Source organism: Callithrix jacchus, chromosome 14 (assembly GCF_049354715.1).
Source record: "Callithrix jacchus isolate 240 chromosome 14, calJac240_pri, whole genome shotgun sequence".
Classification (NCBI taxonomy): domain Eukaryota; kingdom Metazoa; phylum Chordata; class Mammalia; order Primates; family Cebidae; genus Callithrix; species Callithrix jacchus.
The window spans coordinates 59097853-59121940 of record NC_133515.1 but is presented as its reverse complement, the minus strand read 5'-3'; the positions used below and the strand labels follow the sequence as shown (position 1 = coordinate 59121940).

Genomic DNA, 24088 nt, shown 5'->3' with positions numbered 1-24088 from the left:
ACAGAAAGGAGCAGTGGGAAGAGGAGAGTCCTGTGACCCGGCTCAAAGGATTGCCCTTTCCACCCCTCCCCACCCCACTGAGTGGTCCCTGAGCTGCATGGCTGGGCTCTCATTTTTCTCAGGTGATAAGGATAAGAGAGGTGTTATCTGCCGTGAACAGCCATGGGCTTTAGGGGCTATGCTTAACAACACATGACCCAGCACTCCTCCCAAACACCTACCAGCCCTGGTGGCATCAGCTCACCCAGTGCTGCTGAAAAGACAATGTGGGTAGGTAACACTCCAGTCTTCAAGGCCTTTCCCAAATGATACTCACCTAGTTTCCCCGCGTTGCCATAACAAATTAACAAATGAGGTGGCTTAAAACCACAGAAACCTACTCTGTCATTTGGTGGAGGCCAGAAGTTTAGTTTAAGTGAAGGTGTTGTCAAGGTTGGCTCTTCCTGCAGGCTCTGAGGGAGGACCCACTCCATGCCTCTCTCTTTTTTTTTTTTTTTTTTTTTGAGATGTAGTCTCACACTGTCACCCAGTCTAGAGTGCAATGGCATGATGACTTGGCTCACTGTAACCTCCACCTCCTGGGTTCACACGATTCTCCTGCCTCGGCCTCCAGAGAAGCTGGGATTACAGGCGCACAGAACCACATCTGGCTAATTTTTTGTATTTTTAGTAGAGACAGGATTTCACTGTGTTGACCAGACTGGTCTCAAACTCCTGACCTCATGATCTGCCTTCTGGTGGCTGCTGGCTGTCTTTGGTGTTCCTTGGCTTATAATGCTTGGCAATTCCTGTCTCCATCTTCACAGAACCTTTTCCTCTAGGTCTGTGTGTCCTCTCCTCTTCTTCAGGTGTCCTTGGATTTATGGTGCCCCCTAAAATCCAGCATGATTTGACTTCAAGATCCTTATATTACATTTGCAAAGATCTTTTTTTCCAAAGGAAGTTACTGTCATAGGTTCCAGGGGTTAGGACTTAGCTGTACTTTCATGGGGGAATGTGTTCAACCCACTACGTCACTCAAGCGAAGGGGAAGGGAGAGGATCAGGAAACCACACGGAATCCCTACTGAAACCTGTAAGAATTAATGGGACAAGGTGGGGACTGAAGTTATTCAGCCGAATTATGGTGTGAAGGGCAATGGGGTGCTGAAGGAGACTTCAACATGGCTGGAGTAGGGAAAAGGAGGCATTAGCTTGGGATCTGAGACCCACAGAGGACACCAGGTGGCTGGAATGACAAAGTCATGTTGTTTGAGCCCCATCATCAATATATCCATTCCTGCTCACCTCCTCTTCCTCTCACTTACCCCTCCTGAGTGACCTATGGATGACCCAGAGCATTTTACCCTCCTGGGGGTATGAACAAGGCAGCAATCTGGCTGAGCCCCAGGAAACTCTCCCAATAGCCTTTCTGTCCAGGACTTCACTGGCCTGCTTTGCGGTCAGCTGACTCTGTCCACTGAGATTACTCAAGTGATTGCACTTCCATAACTGGTGTATTAATACAGGATTTGGCACTTTACTTTCTTCTGCTGCTGTTAATGTGTATTGTAGAAGAAAGAGGAAAAGTCCTCACTTAGTTAACAAAAGATCGGAAAAAGGCACATCAGGCTGGGCCAAGTGGCTCACAACTGTAATCCCACCACTTTGGGAGGCCACAGTCAGAGGATTGAGACCAGGAGTTCAATACCAGCCTGGCCAACATGGTGAGAACCCATCTCTACAAAAAAAAAAAAAATTAGCCTGTCATGGTGATGCACACCTGAAGTTCAAACTACTCTGGAGCTCGAAGTGGGAGGATCATTGAGCCCAGGAGGTCAAGGCTGCAGTCAGCCAAGATCATGCCACTGTGCTCCAGCTGAGGACAGAGTGAGACCCTGTCTCAAAAACAACATTTAAAGAAGAGGGCACACTAGGTACAAAAATTCTAAAAGTTATATTCTCCAGGAAAGACCTTGAAAAAAACATTGAATGAATGACTATTCCCAAGTTTCAAAGGAAATGTTCCTGGAGTTCTTAATGTTCTCTCCCCCCAAGAAGTTGTAACCGATTGTGTAAATCAACAGAGTAGCTGTTTATTTCCAGCTCACAGTCCTAGTTTCCAAGAAAACGTCTGCGGTCAGAGGTGGTAGGCCTTTACTCTAGGCCAACGCTATAATATTTGTCTTGTATTTCAGGCTTAGAGTCCATTAACAGTTGAAAGTCAAACTTTTCCCTCACCGTGCTAGAAAGAAGTCTAGTGAATGTAATCTGAGAAAGGTTTGTGGATGACTTGAGGGACTGAACTTTTGCATTCATCATGTAGCAGTAACTTATTGCTGAGTGTGTACCTTGAGTCGATCCCTCTGTTAGATGCTGTGTATATAGCCATGGACAGCAACTCAAACATGGCCCTACCTTCAGGGTGCTTTCTTGAGGAATGGAGGAAAGAAGGAAGGGAGACATTAAACTGATGATCACATAAATAATTACAGTTGATCTAAATGCTGCAAAAATCTGGGGCATCACGGAGGCATATAACTGCACACCTAACAGATGATGCAATGGAAACACAGGACATAGGTACTTTGTCCCCAGTAATAAAGTCTCGGTGGGGGGGTTCTCCCCTGAAGGATTTGCAGACATTGTCTCTACCTTCTCTCTCAAAAATGGTAGATAGAGCTTTCTGCCCCTCCACGAGCCAAAAATACTTGAAGCAAATCTTCAGACTGTCATGGTGGTGCACACCTGAAGTTCAAACTACTCTGGAGGTTCAGGTGGGAGAATCACTTGAGCCCAGGATTTGGGGCTGTGCCCAGGTGACAAAGGATCCCCCTTAGGGGATCCTAGAGGCCCCTGGAGTGAGAGAAAGATTCTCTTGGAAAGAGTAATGCAGCAGAAGCAGGTTTCTAGGGCTGGGATTAGAAAATAAGGCTCTCACCACCACACACCTATTAGGATGCCTACTATGAAAAAAATAAAATATAGCAAGTGTTGGTGGGATGTGGGGAAATTGGAATCTTTGTACAACGTTGGTGGGAATGTAAAATGGTGCAGCTGTGATGGAAAACAGTATGGAGCTTCCTCAAAAACTTAAAAATAGGACTACCCGATGACTCAGCAATCCTACTTCTGGGTGTTTAACTAAAAGAATTGAAATCAAGATATGATAGAGATATTCACACTCCCACGTTCATTGCAGAATCATCATTACATTATTGTAGTCGAAATGTGGAAACAACATAAATGCCCATCAACAGATGAGTCAATAAATGTAATAAGAGGATGGGTGTGGTGGCTCATGCCTATAATCCCAGCATTTTGAGAGGCTGATGAGGGTGGATCACCTGAGGTCAGGAGTTCGAGACCAGGCTGACCAACATGGGGAAACCATATCTCTACTAAAAATCTAAAAACTAGCCAGATATGGTGGTAGGCACCTGTAATCCCAGCTACTTGGGAGGCTGAGGCAGAAGAATCACTTGAACCTGGGAAGCAGAGGTTACAGTGAGCAAAGATAGCATTGCTGCACTGCTTGGGTCATAGAATAAGACTCTGTCAAAAAAAAAAAAAGTGGTAAGACTATAAATGGAATATTATTCAGCCTTGAAAAAGAAAATCCTGCCATACATGACAACATGGATAAACTTTGAGGACGTTATGCTAAGTAAAACAAACGAGTCTCAGAAAGACAAATACTACATGATTCCACTTACCTGATGTATCTAAAATAGTCAAACTCATATAGAATGGTGGCTGGCAGGGGCTGCAAGGGGTTCAGGGAATGGTAGCTGTTATTCAGTGGGTATAAAGTCTCAGTTATACAAGATGAGCAAGTTCTAGAGGTCTGTCATACCACATTACGAGCATAGCATCAATACTGTATTGTACACTTATTAATTTGTTAAGGTAGATTTTATGTTAAGTGTTTCTATCAGGCTGTTCTTGCATTGTTGTAAATAAACACCTGAGACTGGGTAATTTATAAAGAAAAGAGGTTTAAACAGTTAACAGTTCTGTAGGCTTTACAGGAAGCATGGTGCCGACATCTGCTCAGCTTCCAGGAAGGCCTCAGGGAGCTTTTATGCGTGGTGGAAGGTGAAGCAGGAGAAGGCACATCACCTGGCAAGAGAGGGAGCAAGACAGCGTGAGTCAGGAGGAGGAGGCACCACACATTAAACAACCAGATCTCGGGAGAACTCACCCATATCTCAAGGACACCACCAAGCTATGAGGAATACACCCCCATGACCCACACAGCTCCCACCAGTGGGGATTACATCTCAACATGAGCTTTGAGTGGGGACAAATATTCAAACAATAGCAGTGCTCTTACTACAATTTTAAGAAAATAAGACTGTAGATTGGGATTGACAACTATGACCTGTGGGTCAAATTCAGCCAGCTGCCTGTTTTTGTAAATAAAGCTTTATTGAAACACAACCACACCAATTCATTCATTTCATTATTGTCTATGGCTGCTTTTGCACTCAAATGTTAGTGCTGAGTAGTTGCAGCAGGGTCATTATAACCCACAAAACTTTCCAGAATTCCTTTCTACCCTGCATGAGGGTGTCAGTGGCTGGTCACTGTGGTATTCTCCATTTCTGTGCTTAATATTCTCTAGTTGTGAAACCTGAAATGTTTCCCTATTGCCTATTGGTCTGTCACTCAGTCCACAGACTGGGCTTAGCCTTACATGCCACAATTCTAATTCATGTGCTCTAAAGTTTCTATCCGTTCTCTACAATAGTCACTAGATATGTGGCTATTTAAATTTAAAGTAATCACATCTAGCCTTTTACAATGAGAACTTTGCCAACACCGCTTTCCATTCTTCTGGGCTCTTATCACCACACCAGAATGACTTAACACTTTTACCTGGATTGCTTTGGAAGGAGGAAGGTAAACACAGAAAGTTCATGTGCTAAGAACATCAAAGATCAAGGGATCGAGACCATACTGGCCAACATGGTAAAAAATAATAATAATACAAAAATTAGCTGGGCGTGGTGGTGTACACCTCTAGTCCCAGCTATTCAGGAAGCCGAGGCAGGAGAATTGCTTGAACCCAGGAGGCGGAGGTTGCAGTGAGCCGAGATCGTGCCACTGCACTCCAGCCTGGTGCCTGACGACAGAGCAAGACTCTGTCTAAAAAAAAAGAACATCAGAGTTGACAAGAGCGGTGGCTCATACCTGTACTTCCAGCACTTTGAAAAGCCAAGGCAGGCCAGGGTGATCAGGAGTTTGAGACCAGCCTGGCCAACATGGTGAAACCCCATCTCTACTAAAAATACAAAAATTAGCCAGGCATGGTGGTGCACGCCTGTAATCCCAGCTACGCGGGAGGCTGAGGCAGGAGAATCACTTGAACCCAGGAGGCAGAGATTGCAGTGAGCCGAGATTGCACCACTGCACTCCAGACTGGGCAATAGAGCAAGACTCTGTCTCAAAAGAAAAAACAAAAAGAACATCAGAGTCCACTCAAGCACCTACTAGAATCCAGGCTCTATTTCCAAAATAGTGCATTCAGTCATCACATCAACTTCATGAGGCAGGAATGATCATCCTCATTTTACAAGTCAGAAAACAGAGACTCCGAGATGTAAAGCAACGAAGTTCAAAGTCATATTTGAACTTAGAACTCTCTGCCTGTGTACTTTGTCACTGCATCCAACTTCCTACATTATCTGCTGCTTAACATTTGTATAGAATTAATGAGAAGAATTCCATCACTTTATAAAAGCAATAATCAGTAGGAACAAGATCACGTGAGTATGTCCCGCCCATCAGACAGTATCAGGCTGCCCCTGCAGCCTGTTGTCACTGTGTTCATTTCTGGGAGCCCTGGAATGCTGGAGGTTCAGTCACTGTTGGGTTGGAATTTTTGAATTCTTGTAGTTGGGTGCTGCAGTAAGGGGGTGGGGGACCGTTCAGAGAAAAGTTTACTGTATTACAAGACCATCAAAGACCTAGTTGCTCCCTACCCGTCTATTATTACCCCAACAACCACATTGTAAACATTCATTCAGGAGAGGGAACCAGGATTGTGAGGCAGTTCTGGAAATCATATCAACAAAGCAGTTACCAAACCAGGGTATGTTTAATTTAAACAAGAGAAGACCTGCTGGAAGCATGCTAGCTGTGCATTATGTCCTCAGGAAGCCTTGCTATATCAAGAAGGGAGCAGCCTTCAGTGTGTTCTCTCAGAGGAAGGAATGCAAATCCACACAGATGTCCCAGGTTACAATGGTTCCACTTATGATTTTGCCTATAATGATACAAAAGCTATAAGCGCTTATTTGAAACTGTCCATCTAGGACCCACACAACCATTCTGTTTTTCGCTTTCAGTACAGTAGTCAATAAACCACATGAGATATTCAACACTTTATTATTATAAATAGGCTTTGTGTTAGGTGATTTTGCCCAAATGTTGGCTCATGTTTAAGTGTTCTGAGCATGCTTAAAGTCGGCTAGGTGAGGCTGTGATGTTAGGTAGGTTGGACGCATTAAGTGTATTTTTGACTTACAATATTTTCAACTTATGGTGGGTTGAACACATAGCCCCATTGTAAGTCAAGGAGCATCAGCAGTTGGAAGTAAAATGGAGGCCAGTTTTGGCTCAAAAGTTGAGAGGATATTACAAAAACTGGAAATATCGAGCAATAAAATGAGCTACTGAGCGGATGAGCCCATGGAACTCTTAGAGGTATCCAAGCAAGACCTTTGCCACGATGCTGTGGCTTGGGTTTCTGAAACATACGAAATGCTAGACTAGCTGCTGCTAATCCAAAAGCCGCAGTCCCTCCAATCCAAAGAGCGCACAATTGTATAAACAAAGAGACTTCCCTAACATCACACTGGGAACGTCAGTGGCCTGAATCAAATCTCTCGGTCCTAAGTCTTTCCACAACCTAATCACAACATCTCAAGTAAATATCACAACTGAGGCCAGGCGCGGTGGCTCAAGCCTGTAATCCCAGCACTTTGGGAGGCCGAGGCGGGTGAATCACGAGGTCAAGAGATCGAGACCTGGTCAACATGGTGAAACCCCATCTCTACTAAAAATACAAAAAATTAGCTGGGCACGGTGGCGCGTGCCTGTAATCCCAGTTACTCAGGAGGCTGAGACAGGAGAATTGCCTGAACCCAGGAGGCGGAGGTTGCGGTGAGCCGAGATCGCGCCATTGCACTCCAGCCTGGGTAACGAGCGAAACTCCGTCTCAAAAAAAAAAAAAAAAAAAAAAAATCACAACTGAAAGCCGGTGCACATTTCCAGCCAAACCCTAGTCATCTCAGGTTATAATCCAGGACTAACTGAGTAGTTTTGACATAAACATAAGATATATCTTTCAGGTTGAGTGCAGTGGCTCATGCCCGTAATCCCAGTACTTTGGGAGGCCAAGGCAGGCGGATCACTTGAGCTCAGGAGCTTGAGACCAGCCTGGGCAATAGGGCGAAAACCTGTTTCATAAAATACAAAAATTAGCCGGGTGTGGTGGCACAAACCTGTAGTTACAGCTACTCGGGAGGCTAAGGCAAGAGGATCACTTGAGCCCAAGAGGCAGCGATCAGAATCCAAGATCATGCCACCGCACTCCAGCCTGGGTGATGGAGCAAGACCCTGTCTCCAAACAAAACAAACAAAACCTTTCAGTTTTTCAGGTAAAACAGTAAGATCTCTGGCTTTGAAGTAGGCAGCAAGAAGTGAGTGATCAAAATAATAACATTAACTAATATTTCCACTCTACTTTGCTGTTTACAAGGAGGCCCATGATTCACTGATCTTCACAACAGCCCTGCAGAGGAAACAAAACGTGTTAGATGTTAGTCATTAGCATCCATTTGTAGAATAAAAGATGGCCTGGTTCCCCATGATTGCAAAGCTAATAAATTGTGACAATGACTCAAACCCAAACTTTTCCCTTCAAATGGCTGAAGACCTAATGAGTGACGTCCTGAAGACAGTAGGGGTCATGTTGGTGGACACCATTTTAATCAGTGCCCTGCAGAGACTAGCTAAGAATTCAGAATTTTTACTTGAAATTTCTTTGAAGTCTTTGGAATGAAGTGGGCTCATTTGGGCACATGAACCTTGGCAAAAGTGAATGTGTTGCTGAGAATGTCATGCACTTAGAGTATGCACTGTTTATGAGACTAGTGCTTAAAGTATTAGAATGTGTTTCACATCCTGAGGATGCATTCAGATTGAGAGGCTAGATACTCCAAGAGATAATTATCAAGATTCATGCCATCTAAATATAGGTCGTCTTTACTGTTCAGTGCGCACATGAGTGGTATTGGATTTTATATCCTGTTTTCCCATCAGGTCTGGACTGAATCATCTCTTCTGTCACAACACTTGCCTTTGGAGGCTCCGAGAAGGGAAACAAGAAACCATGAGCAAATGACAGGTAGCCTATGTGCTGATTAGAGGCTGTTTGCATACTCTCACTTGGAGAAAGCCTTGGGTGCTGCTGGGGTTGTATTAGCATGATTAATGGGCCTGTGAATAACTGGAGATAGCATCTTTGCTTCTAAAACTGAAAAACATCTCTTGTCAGAAACAGGCCTGCCAGCATTTAAGGCAATCAAAGCTTTGAGGTAAAGAATTGCTCAAATAGCTATAGGGTAGGGAAGGGGAGATAATTCCAGGCAGAGGAGCCATTTGAGTAAAGGCAGGAAGGCACGAAAATGAAAGGCCTTTTCTACTTAACCAGAGCACAGAACACGTACAGGTGAGCATCCCAGGGCTGAACAGAAGACACACCTACCAGCTGTTGTGGTCATCGATGACTAAAATAATAAATGTCTGTACAAAAAGTGACACTAAGAAATGCATGTTTTGTGTTTAAAATTCTGCTCTAGAGCTTCATAAATAATTTTAAAGCTTCTGGTGCTCAGCATTCCCCTTTCAGGAATATAGGTTATGTGGTTCATCTCCCTTAGTCACATTGCAGCTAGGGGACAAGTGAGATGCTCTCGTCAGACCTCAACACTGAATACAGAGCCACTGCCTGGGCTAAATCCATCTTCTACAAATTCATTTCCCTACATATCTTCTGCCACAGTTATGGACTCTCCAAATGGGTCAATTTAAGATGATAAATGCACAGTTCTTACTTCCCTATTCCAAACTGTTCCTGGCTGCTGAATGACTGTACCAGTGGTTCCCAAAGAGTGGTCCTTGGACCATTATAATCTAGGGACTTGTTAGAAATGCAAATTCTGACGGTGTGGTGGCTCATGCCTATGATCCCAGCACTTTGGGAGGTCGAGGAGGGCAGATTGCTTGAGCCCAGATGTTAGAAACCAGTCTGGGCAACATGGAAACCCCTCCCCCAACAAAAACCCCACAAAAATTAGGCAGGCATGGTGGCACACACCCATAGTCCCAGCTACTTGGGAGGCTGAGGTGGGAGGATCATCTGAGCCTGGGAGGTGGAGGTTGCAGTGAGCTGAGATCATGCTTCTGTACTCCAGCCTGGGTGACAGAGCGAGACCCTGTCTCAAAAAAGAAAACAACAAAGAAATGCAAATTCTTGGGCCCCACCCTGGAGCCACTGAATCAGCTCTGCGGGTAAGACCAGCAAGCTGTGTGTTAACAAGCGCTTGTGTACATGTGATTCTGGTGCACATTGAGGTTTGATCAATTCTGAACTATAGCATTAAGTACCCTCTGGAGCTCGCCATCTGAGAGATTCTGTGTTCAGTCCTTACGGTGTCATGAGAGCATGGATGTCACAAAGAGGAACAAACAGCATCCATCCCTTTAAAAGATTTCCAAGGAGGCCACAACATTACTCTTCCCATCAGATCACTGAAGTTGGCCAGTGCCATTCTCCGTACACACAACATTGCTCTCCTTTCCCGTCGCCCCGGCTCTGTTCACTCCCCTGTGTTACGTGTGTGTCAGTTATCCTAACCACCCATCACACTGTGATTCTAGAGCAAGAACCATAGTTTCTTTCTTCTTTATGTAATCTTTATTTCCTGTGCCTATCAAACCTGGGAAACAATTAATGGTAAAACCACAGGGCCTTTGATTCTTGATTCTCCACCGGGTCAGCACTGGGTTATTAGAAATTCAAGCGCCACACTGGGTCCCCACTATTCCCAAACATGCCCCATGACTACACTGCTTAAGAAAATTATGAAGCCGGGCACAGTGGCTTATGCCTGTAATCCCAGCACTTTGGGAGATCAAGGTGGGACGATCACTTGAGTTCAAGAGTTTGAGACCAGCGTGGGCAACAGGGTGAAACTCCATCTCTACAAAACTTAGCCAGGCATTATGGCACATGCCTGTAGTCCGAGCTGCTCAGGAGATTGATGTGGGAGGACCACTTGAGCCCAGGAGGTTGACGCTGCAGTGAGCTGTGACTAATAAAAAGAAAAAAAAAAGGTCAGGCACAGTGGCTCATGCTTGTAATCCCAGCACTCTGGAAGGCTGAGGCAGGCAGATCACCTGAGATCAGGAGTTCCAGAGCTGCCTGGCCAACATGGTGAAACCCCATTTCTACTAAAAATACAGAAATTAGCCAGGCATGGTGGCAGGTGGCTCTAATCCCAGCTACTTGGGAGGCTGAGGCAGGAGAATCACTTGAACTTGGGAGGCAGAGATTGCAGTGAACTGAGACTGTGCTGCTGCACTCCAGCCTGGGTGACAGAACAAGACTCCATCTCAAAAAGGGAGAGAGAGGAAAAAAAAAGTGAGCAGAAGGAAGCTGGGCAGGCTCCTGCCTGAGCAGTGCATAGTCAGATGGGCAACAGGCACGCAGGGGGAAGGAAGGCTGGAGGCCTGAGGTCTGGGCAGGTGGAAAAGGGCATGTGAAGAAAACTGATATATTGGGGCTGAAAGAGGAAAACAATAACATGGAAAAATGAGACAGAAAAAGAGAAGCAAATAGTCAGCATGGGAAGACGCCAAATATCTATTTTGCCCAGACTGCAGCTAGCTCAACAGAGAGGAGCAGGGTAGAGTTTCAGTATAAACTAGTAAGAAAATGATCTAGGATTTCTGTGCAAGTGACTCTGTCCTCTAAAGACACGCAGAAGGTAAGAGTCTGTGTCACCTACATATCTAAGAATCCACTGTGGAGGTCCTAGTCTTGGTTCTAGTCTGCATTGTCCATCCTCTGTGGATCCCACGGGACATATGAGTGTTTATCATATTTCACCTAAGAGAGCGCAGCTGCCTCCCTATCTGGAGTCCGCACTTGTTCTTGGCAAGAGCAACACCTTGCAATAAGTTTCCAGCCATCACAACACCTAGAAGCGTGCGACACTTGCTGATCGGACTACAGTCAGAGGTGAAGGCCAGAAAGGTGGTGCGGACTTTCCAATCAGCCTTGCAGGAGATAGCACTAATTTTGCCACCCTAAAAACCTTTCTTCAAGCTATAACACCTAGTCCAAAGGCTATCTCTGTCCATGAAATATGCTCGCCAGGCTGTTCAGATGAGACAGTCAATAAAGTGCCCTTTCAAACGTAATCTAACAACTCTTCTGAGTACTCACAATGTGTCGGGCAGCTTGATGGCCCTGGGGCTATAGTGAGAAGACACACAGTCCCAATTTCTTGAAGCTCACAGTCTGTTGTGAAAGATACGCATGGAACAGGAAATTACATGCATGATGAGGTTTGCCAAAGTATCCTCGGAAGTGCTCAGAAATCCAGAGATTTAACTTCAGGGTGGTTGATTCTTTGCTATGGTATCATGTTGGCATCTCCTGCTTACCTCAGGGGTAATATATACGGCAAAACAGGCCATATTTCCCTCTTGAGACTGGAAGGTAAAAGCTTAGGTTGCTCTACCAACCACCAGTGGCTTGGTAAAATAGAAACAAGAGCAGGGGCAAACCAGGAAGTTAAGGGCCCTCACCTCCTGATATGTGCAAGGCGTCTATAACCTGGGAGGTCCTCATACAGGCCAGAAGGTGTTTTCCCAAATGGCAATTCCACTTCAAGTCAACTCCAGCAACACCTGGAAAACTGTGGGTGCCATCTTCCTCCACCCGCCACCACAGACAGAAAAGAATTCTGGAGTAAAGGAAGAGGGTCTCTGAGCAGTGGCACCCCTGTGCTTACCATTTCAAAAAGGAGGGCCATGTTTAAGTTCTTACTCCTACTGTATGAGAAATAAGGCTATGGATTGAAAGCAAAAGAGCATGAGGCAAAAGGGAGAAATGAACACTAGAGCATGTGAAAGGCTCCAGGGGAATAACAATATAGCTATTTGGGGACAGTTAGTGAAGGGGACAAAGGGCCAGCCTCGTGTATCTCTACTGCCTTGGGGGTAACACTGAGCTGCAGTGCTATGCTACACTCTCCTGTACCGACCGTACCAAGTCATAAAAATAAAAATGTTACATTAAATGTGTCACTTGTATTTCAGATGGAGCCTCACTCTGTGGCCAGGCTAAAGTGCAGTGGCACGATCTTGGCTCACTGCAACCTCCATCTCCCAGGTTCGAGCGATTCTCCTGCCTCAGCCTCCCTAGTAGTTGGGACTACAGGCATGCACCACCACTCCCAGCTAACTTTGTATTTTTAGAAGAGACGGGGTTTCACCGTGTTAGCCAGGATGGTCTCAATCTCCTGATCTTGTGGTCCGCCCGCTTTGGCCTCCCAAAGTGCTGGGATTACAGGCGTGAGCCACCACGCCTGGCCTAAATATGACACCTTTTAAAAAACCAAGGCTATATCACAAAAGTTTAAAATCTTTAAATTTTGTACTTCAAGAGGTACAGTCTTTAGACACTAGAGAAATATACTATTTGCAATATATCATTCCCTGAGAAGGCTAGAAAGTTAGAAAAGTAAACTTTATCATATATAAAAACTGGCTCTAAATGTCTACCTTATTGTCTTTCCTAAGTAACTTAGTATCTTTCCTAAGTTACTGAGTATTAAGGCGGCGATGGCCACAAATAGGGAAAAGTCTGACGCATGCAATATTGACGATGATTACGTAATACAGAAACTTCACAAGTATTCTGAACGTTGTATACAAAAACTCCTCTGACGAGCTAATGTTAGGGCCTGGGGAATTCTGGTCCTGGCAACACATCAATTAAAAACCAGCAGCTACTCCCCAGGTGTCAAAGGCTGTGATCCCCCCAGGGGGTTGCTGACAGCCCACCAGCTGAAAGAGCTACCCAAACCAACACCAATCACTAGACAATGACATGTAAAGGGGACTGAATACTAGGATAATGGTCAGGGCCCCATTTGTTAGATCCAAATGCTTGCATTTTCAAACGGCAAACCGTTTTCAGCAGCAGATGTATGGCAATGCCGGCCTGGCTGTGCTGAGAGCCATGGAAACTGTTTTGCAAGCTGCTGTCATTAAGCAAATAATAACACTCCTCAACACGGCTGCAGTGCATAATTAAGACAGGTTGTAACTCATCAGTCACCACACCCACCATCTGTAAGTATCTCTAAAGGAAAGTATGCATGCAATTAAATGAACTAGGGCAAAGTTAACAGCTTCCAGGTAAGTGTTAATGCCAGAAAACTGGGCCTTCTGGAAGCATCAGGACAGAAACCCAGTCCTCAGCGCCCCCTGCCTCTATTCTTTGCAACAAATAGGTCAGATTGCATAACAGGAGGCGTGCTGTATCCTCAAAGTGCAAGAGGGGACAGAGACCTGGGTACACATGAATCTGCCCCCGACAAAGTCTTTCATTTTCTGAGCTTTGCTGTCCTCTACGCTCATGGGAACCACAATACGTTGCAGGCTTCTACACGAAAAAGGGTGAGTTCAGTTTCAGAGGGCATTTCAGCCAAAGGCAGAAGTAAGGAAAGAAAGGGCACTGTGCTGTGCCCACCACAGCCAGCCTAAATACGCCTTGAGGTAAGTGTTTGCACCTGTGCTCAACACCAAGGTCTCTGCAGCCACCTTTTCTGCTAAAAGCCGCCTTGGCTGGGGGGATTCTACTCATTTGCCTTCAGATATCTGAGGCAGGTGGCCAGGAGCCAGCGAAGGGAAAGGCTTCAGAGCCAGGTGAACCTGACTTACAATCTGGCTCTACCACTTATGAGCCAGAGCTTACCAATGGCCCCAGCTCATCTCCCACAGCACATGCTCTGACACCATCCTACATCAATCCCGCCTCTCTTGGTTGTATCTGGTTGTCATGGGAGTGAGCAGGACACACAAAGACTCATGCCACAGCACACCTTTCTCCCTATGCCTTTCTAAATTCAACTGATAGTGACCCACCCGGCCCCATGGGGAACGGTGTCTACTGCAAACATCTGTCTACCCCTCAGATCCTGGCTCTTGCATCACCCTCGCCAGTTCTGGGGAAAGGTGTGTTACCTTTCTTCTCAGCAGGTGAATTCCGATGAGGGTCACTGAGCCTGGGTCAAGCACCAGCAGAGTGCTCCTGCTTGTTATGTAAAAGGGACCAGCTTCATCAGATGTGAGCCAGTTGCCACTACCCTGTAGGACTCCACATCAGGTCTTGTTCTCCACTTTGCAGATTATTCTCCCACCTCTCCTGGTCGAATGCCTCTGCATACCCAGCTCTGGACAAGGGCCTTTCCTTCTGAGACTTGGTAGCCTCACAAAATACTGAGGAGGTGGAGGCTGCCAGAGGTCACTGACAAATTCCCTTGCCTCTGTGTCCTTCCCGTATGTGAACGGTTAATGTTTCCATTGGAAGAACTAGGTCTGGAATTCCTTGTTCATTTAGCTGGATAGTGCCTGATCTCGAGCATTAGTAGGATAGGACAAGTGTGGCTTTTATAAGTAGACCTTTGGTGCTGTGCCAGCAGAGTGACTTGAACATGGGACAGAAATATCTGTTGAATGAACGTCCATTTTGTTGGCATTCCTATCCTCTTATTTCACGTTTGGCTCTTTTTAAAAATTGTACCTTGAGTGAGGCCAACGTTTATAAAAACAAGTTCAAATTAAGTTGCTTTAGAAAAGTTATTAGAATTTAGCCATGCTCAGGAGAGCAAATGCAAGGACCAAAATGATCCATCTCATTAGTAATTTTTCCTGGTAAAATAGCACAGAGCCCTGTCCACTGTTATTCCATTTCAGAGACCATAGGCATTCCTCTGTATTCAGGGAGAGGAAACCAAAGCAATGTTTTGGGACAAGCTCAACAAGCCAGAGAATTTACCAAGCTGGAAAGGTCTCCCTAGGCCTGTAAGACTTTGCTGCCACAGTCACTAAGACAATAGCAACATAACAAGTATTGGGAGCATTGGCCCAGGCCGCAAAGATTGCTATTAAAATACACTCATGCTTGAACTCCGATTTCTGTTCTTTCCACTTCTGCTGGCTCATTCTGCAGCCATTCAGAAACTCTAACACAGAACTGCTCCCTCTCTCTGCACATTCCTCATGCCAGTTCTCTCTGTAAATGTTTGCTTTAAACATAATCTGCAGCTTTACTAAGATTATGTCCTGAGCACACATTTTTTAGTCATCTGAATCTCTGGGATGGGAGAGCTGACACTTTCCTGCACCCTCAATTTTTGCCTCCAGCTTTATTCCGTAGACTTCTTTCAGGCTTTTCTGCTCTGATGGGGACACTTCATCGTCAAATGCCTACAGAATTCTTGAGGACAAAGATCACTCGTTACCCTTTCTTCGTGTCTGCTATGTGTCCCACACATGGAAGGTGCTTGGTGAGTATTTTTAGCAAACCAGTGTACTCGTTGTTTCTCGAATTCATTAAGCACATTCCCATCTCGAGCCCTTGCTGAAGCCCTTTCTCCTGCCAAGAATGCACTCACTCCCTGCTCCTTTCCATTTATGCAAATCCTGACTGTCTCTCAGGACCAAAATCAAGCCCTCTGAGATCTCACAGAACGCTGTTCTTTGGGCAATTAACATGATATTAAAAAAATAAAAACCAACACCTTGGTCTATGTTTAGGCCTTGTCTCTTCAATTAGACTGAAGCCCTGTGTTCTCAATGTCAGCCCACACAATCTGCCTGGAGTCGAACAGGGAATCTGGCCGAGGTAAGAAAGGGGCTCCAGTACCAAAGCCTTGCCTCAGAGAGCGATATCAGGGGTCTTTCTAAGTCAGACCCCGAGATAAAGGAAAAGCCCATGTGGAGAAGAGATCTGTGCAAAGGAGTTGGATTCAAAGGCAGGAATAAAAGAACAGAGCAGCTCCAGAAGCTGAGGGTAGGATGTTGTGGTCAGTCCAGAAAGATGCCCTTGGACAAGGCTTGTCTGTCCTGATACTGGTATTGAAAGTCCAGTCCCCGCTCCTTCAGGTGGCATTGCTTGATAGTCTCCCCAACTCTGGCACTGACACTCCTGCATAGAAACTGTTGACTTGCTTATTGGAACACATTAATCCCCACCCAGAAGCTAGCACAGTGTCATACAAATAGTAGGCTTTCAATTAGGAAGGGAAGCAAGAAGGGAAGCAGGGAGACAGACAGATTGTAAATCTACTCCCTTCTGCTGGTTCAGAAGGCCAAAGTGAGCCCAGGGAAAATGCCGTCCTCAGAGCCACCCACACACCCAGCTGTTTCATAAGAATTGCCACATCTTTTATGCTTCGGGGATTATTTTAATCTCTGGTAGATCTTCAGCTCCTTACGCACAGAGACTCGATTTGCTTTTTTTATATCTGCCACTGAGGAGAGGGTACTGATTCCAGCCTCCAAGATGGGCAGGCAGGTCTCACTGCATGCTCACTAGGGGCTCTGTCTGGGTAATACTCTGCTTCCAGTTTAGAAAGGTGCCTGGGAGCCCTTTCTGGTTTAGCCATTCTGCCTTTGTCTTCTATTTCCCACAGTTATGTCTTTCTCCACCTCCACCCAAACACCCAACGCCAACCATGCCAAGAGAGGAGCAGGGTCCCCTCTGATAAGCCTTCCCCCAGCCCCTGCTTATTCTCGTGAGAGTGGGTGGCAACTGTGTCCTCGAGAATATTCCCATGGTCATCAGCACAGGGATCAGGGCCCATGTGTATGACCCTGTCTGTTCTGCCAAATTCACCACTAATAGAGTGCAATAAAGAACAGGAATGATGTTAAGTGTGACTTTGACTGTAAGACTAGGTCTGTCCCTTCCCAGTCCTTACAACCTTTCAAGGGAGAAACACGCACAGGAGAAGGGAAAGTGACCTTCATACTGATGTTCTTACTATGGCCTCTCCCTCTAATCACAAGCAAAGTTGGAAACCCAGCACATCAGGTAAACTCTGAACAGTAAAAACAAAACAGGATTAAGAAACAAAACCAAACCCACACCTCTCATAAACAAAAGAGTGGGAAATTCTGCTTCATTAGCTAAAATCCTATTTCAGATCAACTGATTGTGGAAAGAGAGAAAAACCACCCATGTAACTGAATGATGAATTAAAGCAGCCAAGCAAAAACCAAACAGCAAACCAGGGAAGTGCGTGGCCAGTCTTAAAATCCATGGGAAAGAGAGGCAGGGCTCAGGGAACAGAGGCTGATCCAGTTGGAGCTGCAGAAAGGAAGCTCTGCACAAGCGAGGCTGGCTGGGGCTCACCTTGCCTGGTCAGGCCCTGCGTGCATGTGTTATCTCTGAGCCAACACAAGTTTATCTTATTAGCTTGAGAAGTATAAGGACGGCACCTCACCCAGCACTGAATGCTTACAGAGGCTACCTCTCTATACCTTGCTATAAACCTGTGAGTAAGCAGGACAAGGACTGTTGCAGCCATTACACAAATGAGAAAACCAAGACTCAGGAAGATTTGCTCTAGGACCTGCGGCCTGGAAATAATGTTTGACTGTGTGTGTGTGTGTGTGTGTGTGTGTGTTTGTGTGTGTGCATGCGTGTTTCTTTTGATACAAAGTTTCACTCTTGTTGCCCAGGCTGGAGTTGTTGCAATGGCACGATCTCAGCTCACTGCAACCTCCACCTCCCGGGTTCAAGTGATTCTCCTGCCTCAGCCTCCTGAGTAGCTGGGATTACAGGCACGCGCCACCACACCCAGCTAATTTTGTATTTTTAGTAGAGACGGGGTTTCTCCATGTTGGTCAGGCTGCTCTCGAACTCCCAACCTCAGGTGATTCACCCACCTCGGCCTCCCAATGTGCTGGGATTACAGGCATGAGCCGCCGCACCTGGCACTTCAGATTCTTCTCTCGCCAAACTTGGGGCTCCTAGCCTTGGGCAGCTGCAAGAAGGGAGAAAATCAGCAGGGTAGCCACTGAGGCTCCTCGGGCTTCCTTCTTTTGATCAGGGATGGCTCAGGCTCCTGTGCTGCCACCACCCCTCTATCACTCCATTTAACCCCTAGCCTCATGGCTAGAAATTCCTTGGCTGCAAACTGCTTGTAGGGCCACAGGTACCCATTCAGCCCCAGTCTTTTTTGCCAAAGTTTCTTCTGATAAAAGAAACCCATACAGAGAGATTTGTACTAAGGAAGCCCCCACTTGGCTCAGCCGAAGGAAGAGAATGGGTAGGTACAGAGGCTTCCTATTTTAGGAAATTGGTTCTCTATCAGCAGAGCCTGGGCCTCTGGCCAACAAGTCCCTGGAGAGAGGGAGAGCGACCAGTCAGGGGCCTCATTACAGAACTGCAGGGAGAGGGGGGCCTCAGCCCCTTGAGCATGTGCTGAAATGACGCCACTAGGACCTGGCCCTTCCACTTCTACTAGGCAGGGACCTGCTTCCCACTGTGAGGCTCTGAGCCCACTGGGGAGGGTGTTGAGGGTATGCTGCCCCCCCACCCATGACAAGGTGGGAGGGAGAACAGCCCTGATCTGTCCTCTGCTCTGATTTCCTCCTCAGAGAGGAAGAGGTGGCTTCGCGCAGCAGCTGTGTGACCCTCGGCAGTCTGTCATATGTAAAAAAGTGACAGCAGCACCTGCTTCATAGAATACGGGGCTGAATCGTTGAGACGATGTCTGGAAGCGCCTAACATGCACTGGTGCTCAGCTCAGGGGGCAGGGCGTCCCTTCCTCCAGTGGCAATTCATGAATTCTTATGGAGCAACAGCCCCTCATACATCTTGTTCCATACCATCAGTGACAACTTTCCCTAAGCCCCAAATATGCCAGCTGTATATTCCTATCCGCAGCTCCTCCAGTCCCATTCTGGCCTTTGATTCTGCTGTATATTTTATTAAACACTTATATAATATTTTCTGCATACCCAGGAGTCTTCTAAGACCTTTATGTCTGTTTCTAAAGAACACAGCCCCTTTCTCTCTCTTTCTCTCTCTTTTTTTCTTTTCCTTTTTCTGTGAAATGAAGTCTCACTGTCATCCAGGCTAGAGTGCAGTGGCACAATCATACCTCACTTTAGCCTCGAACTCCTGAGCTCAAGGACTCCTCCTGCCTCAGTGTCCTGAGTACCTGGGACCACAGGTGTGCCCCACCACACCTGGCTAAGCCCAGCTAATTTTTGTTTAATTTGTAGTAGAGACAAGGCCTCATGATGTAGCCCAGGCTTGACCCTCTTTTACTTAATCATTAAATGCTCCCAGCAGTATGGATGAGGTGCTAATTGAGCAAACAACTTGGCCACTAATCCTTATTTTTATTTCCAAATACAGTATATTTCTTCTCCCCAGGGTATTTTCAAACTCTTACTCTGCAGGTTTCTGCCGTAAATGCATGATCTTTCTTCGAGAACTTGCCTCAGCTCAGCCCCCTCCCACTGTATATTCCCAAACTGAAGCACCTTTAAGAGCTGAAGCCAAGCTGCTGTGCCTAGAAAATCATCAGCATGGATGCCTTCTCAGACCTTTTCAACGATGAGCCAGTAGGAAGAATGTCAGTGACAAATTGGGAACCCCAGCAGACGTAGCAGGGGCAGCCAAGGAAGAGAGAACTAGCACCTTCTAGAGAACAAACGTTTCAAAACTCCCTGCACAGGCCCTGGGCCAGTGCAGCATAATGCAGGAGCAATCTTCAACTCAATGCTGACTCTGCAGCCAGCACAGCACCTATGGAAATAGCCAACCAATGGGTCCTCTCCTCAAGAACCTGGCAGCCATCACCGCCTCCAGCACAAGCAAGCAAACTTTCTAAACCCACATAGTATCCTGGGTCTGAGAAAGTCTAAAAGACAAATTGCCAGAGCTCTGGGAGGGTCTTTATAAAGTCCCAAAGCACCTCTGCAAAGAGAAGATAAAATAAGACAAATCCCCTGAAGGGCTGTCAGTCACCATCATCATATGGCCCCTCTTAACTAATGACAGGAGGAGAAGCCTATTGTACGTTCCTCCTCATCCAACATCAGCCCCGCTAAACCGCTAGACACACTCCTACTCAGCAACCTGGCCTGCCTGCAGGTGGATGAGGCAAATAAAGAAGCCAGATTTGTTTAAAGATGTTGGTGTGAGCAGGATAAAGGAGAGAGATGCAGAAGCACAAATTCCTAGCAGACAAGGCTCACTCCCAGGGATTTGAGACTCCATGGAGTCCTTGGCCTTCCTCTGGGAAAAATGAGGGTGGCAGGGGTTTGCCCACAGCAAGGACTTTGCTTCTGTCTCCCTCAGCAGATCGCAATATCCTTTAGTTGGGGCATTTTTAAAAGTACCAAGACACATCACGTTCCCAAGACCCTGCCCTAGATTTCTTTTCCTGTTCTGTTACAGTAAGGACACTATTTTATGCTTATTTAGTGATATTTTGCCAACAACTTTCTTCTGGATTAGGTCTAGTTTCATCAGACAATCCAGGTTTAGGCTTACACTGGATGCCCACCAATGTGTCTTACCAGGATATGAATGAGGTAGGAGGATTGATTTATTAGCTACAGAAAGAAACAGCAAAATATTACCACCCAAAAGTAATAAGTCTGGGGCACAGGGGAAGGGGGTGGTTTATCCAGGCCCTGCTCAGCGGGGTTCCCCTTCAAGACAAGCAGGGATTCCTGAACTGCCCCACCATGGGAAAGCCATCTACTCCTTTGATTCTCTCTCAGAAGCTAACATCCTGACAGGACGTCCCGGCGTTTCATAACCCAAGCCAGGCATGTGTGCCTTTACCCATGCTGGGGCCTGGCCTCCCAAGTTCCCAACCAGCAGAGGTACCATTGAAAAGTGCGTGCTGATGACAGCACCCCGTCTGAGCTGTACCCATCACGCTGACCTCTCTTCCCCTTTTCTCCACCTCACAGAATGGGAAAGGGTTTTTCTCTTCTACATCTCCTTTTCCTCCTCCTCCTCCTCCTCCTCCTCCTCCTCCTCCTCCTCCTCCTCCTCCTTTCTTTCTGAGCCCACAGCTGATGAGCTTTAAGGTACAACCTGACATGAACTCCCTGGTGGCAGACCTGTGTGGTTGCCATGGTGCCCTGCAGTGCCGCTCAAGGCCTCGCTCCCTCTGCAGACCCAGCCTGTAGCTCCTTAGCAAAAAGGCAGAATGCCAATGAGGCTGGAGATAATGAGCAGCTGGTGTTGGAATCTCATTTCTGCCAACATATTTCCCGTCACTCCTTGACAAGCCTTCTACTTCCTTCTATACTCCCCGTCAACCCTAGACAGCCGAGGTTAACATAGAACCTCTAAAGTTCAGGCTTGGCGAGTGGGAAAGAACATACAAAGAACCCTGCCAATCCAGAAGGCAGAGAATAAGCCCTTGGCCTATGGCAGGTGCTCAATAAATATCTGTTAAATGATTGAATAAAAGCAGCTCAGCTATGGTTTAGACCTTCTCAGGGACTTTTCTGAAAAGACATGGTCAGTATTCACAACTGGTAAATCTGTTATCCCATTTTCTGCCTTCCAAAACGCTTTCACGTGTTATCACATTTGATCTTTGTGAAAAGAAAAGGACACTAGATCTGGGCTGGGAAATAATTTCCATTTTGCAGTTAAGAAAACTAAGGTGAAGAAAGATGACTTAGCAGAGTGACTCAGCACCTTCGCAGAAGTCCTGAAAGGAAAACCCAGCCTCTGTCTCCTGACCCACCCCTTTCCCACCCCTCTTCTAATGGCTCAGCCCCAGCCCTGCCCCCTTCCCTGGACAGGGGTCATTTGACATCTGAGAGGAGGCAGAGGACTTGGGCATGCACAGAAGCCCTGCCCCTGAATCAGCCCAGAGGGCGCTTGAATGATAAAATATTTATTTGGTGATAAGACCTTGTGTTCCAGATCAAATGTCCACTCTTCCCTGGATTCCCTTACAGTAAAGTAGACCTAATGACAGTGCCTGCTGCCTGCGGCCTCCAAATCGCCGGAGGGTCACTCACACCAGCTTGCGCAGGAGCCATCCAGCCTCTCAGTCGGGAAAACAGACCAATCAGAGGAGATCCGTATCTTCCATAAGCCACGCACCCCACGTACCCGGCCCACACGTCCTGTTTAGGACCACGAGGCCTCGGGCCTTTCTGCTTCCCTTTCCTTCCTCAGTGACAGCACCAATGATGGTGAGGTATCTCCGCCCCGCTTCCTCGCTTTGGTGCCTTTTCTCTGACAGTGGCTGAAAGCCATGTCCCTGAGTCCCTGCCCTGCGTGATGACAGCTCCCACGGAGGACCCTCCTCAGAGCTCTAGCTCTCCCTGCTTCTGGTATTGGGATTTCCTTCCTCCTGATGCCCGGTCTCCATGGGAGGTAGCGGTTCCTGACTGAGGCAGCCTCTGCGTATTCAACATTCCTTATTGGTTCTCTTAACTTGGCCCAAATCTCTGGTAATAATCTCTTTATTAAAGTCTTTTTATTCAAACCCTTGGGGATACATTGTTTTCCTGTAAGTCGGGCTCTGACTGATATTTATACTCGGAGATACCCATGTCTGCATCTAATTAACTGAAAGGGCCAGCCGTATCCTCGTTGGTCAGCAGGAGCAGAGAGACGACGTGTCCGGTGCTGGTTCACTTACCTTCAACACAGAGCTTCCACATTCCATACAAGTCCAGCCTGCCCTTCCTTCCTCCCTCATCTTTCTAGAGGCAGTGGCCGAGCTGCACATCCTCATAAAGCAGCTCAGCGTGGGCTGCCAGCAACCCAACTAACATCAGGATGGAAGAAAACAGACGCCTCAGAGGTTCAGCATTTTCTGGAATCTAACGATTCTGCTGATCCTCTGGCGTTTAGCAAATAGCCCTTTCGATTTCAGGATGCTTAAATCACTTCTTTGTTCTTTCTGCCGCGAAACTAGGGCGTTACCGTGAGTCGGGGGAATTTCCGTTCGGGAGTAGGCGTTTTTTTTAAGGTTTTGTTTTGGCTCTTGCCTTGTTCTGAAGTCAGGCCCGTGTACTTGGAAGAAGGTCGAGTTTGTTAGGGGTTTTCTCCTGCCGTGTGTCTCCAGCTGACATCTATCTACTTCAGATGGTTCCTTTCTCGTTCTCAGGCTTGAGACATGACTCCCTCCTCTCACTTCAGGGTAGGTGTCTAAGTCTGGGAGATCCAAAAACCTCTCCTTCTCTTTTCTATTTACCTGCCTCCAACTTCCAGGTGCTACAACCTTCACTGCCAAGTCACTCAGCAGGTTACTGATGCTCATTCATTACGCGTGCATGTACTTTATTTACCGAAGGCCTGCTGTGTACCAAGGAAAACAACGGTGACCAAATACTTACCTGGCTCTTTAGGACCTGGGAGTCTCGCCGGGAGGGAAAGACAAATAAACAAGACGTTTTGCCTTCTGCTGCTTCTGCAGGGAGTTACAGAGGTGAAATTACGGGTTTGGGAGAGGGGTCCCTGCTGGACTCTGGCTGCTGTTGGTGAACGTTCTAGGCCAGGAATCAGGTTCACAGGTAACCTATTTTCCACACCTCATAAGAAATGTGTTTCATAAATAAGTAACCACACCTGCGTTACTATGCAAATAAGTTCAGCTCTGCCCTCTGAACAGCCAAGTTCACTTTTCCACTAGCCTTTTCTCTCCTGCTTCTACCTTCTCTGTCTTTACCGTGTGCCACTCACTTATCAGGCTGTCATTACTGAAGGAGACACCCAGCCTGGAACAGAAAGGACAGTTTGAAGGGGGGGTCTCTACCTGGTATCTGAGCCGAGTTCCTTCTAAGGGCCAGTGTTGACTGTGACTGTGCCTCACGCCTTTAAAAAAAAATTTGCTACAGAAAATACCAACAGTGACAGCTAAATCCATTTAAATTAAGATTCATAAATGGGGAAGGAGGCCACTAGAATGAAGCCAGCAGGAAACCTCTCTTGCTGCAGTGTGCTTCTCTGTGCA

General features: G+C 46.6%; 2 long non-coding RNA genes across 5 annotated transcripts in view; both read right to left on the bottom strand.

Annotated features, from left to right (window-relative positions):
• Positions 1-3836, bottom strand: part of LOC144579298 (uncharacterized) — a 129408-nt gene extending 125572 nt beyond the window's left edge. For 3 of the 4 annotated variants that reach the window (XR_013526611.1, XR_013526612.1, XR_013526615.1), the window contains exon 1: positions 3695-3836. This is a non-coding gene — a long non-coding RNA (uncharacterized LOC144579298). Of the gene's footprint in view, positions 1-2329; positions 2411-3694 lie in introns of all 4 variants that reach the window. The other variant, XR_013526613.1, reaches the window with a different exon arrangement.
• Positions 3837-3874: 38 nt separating this feature from the next.
• LOC144579301 (uncharacterized) lies at positions 3875-22987 on the bottom strand. Its single transcript, XR_013526619.1, has 3 exons — positions 22772-22987; positions 18021-18118; positions 3875-4100 (listed from the first exon to the last, which is right to left on the bottom strand). It is a non-coding gene; the product is annotated as an uncharacterized LOC144579301 (long non-coding RNA).
• Between the last annotated feature and the right edge of the window lie 1101 nt (positions 22988-24088).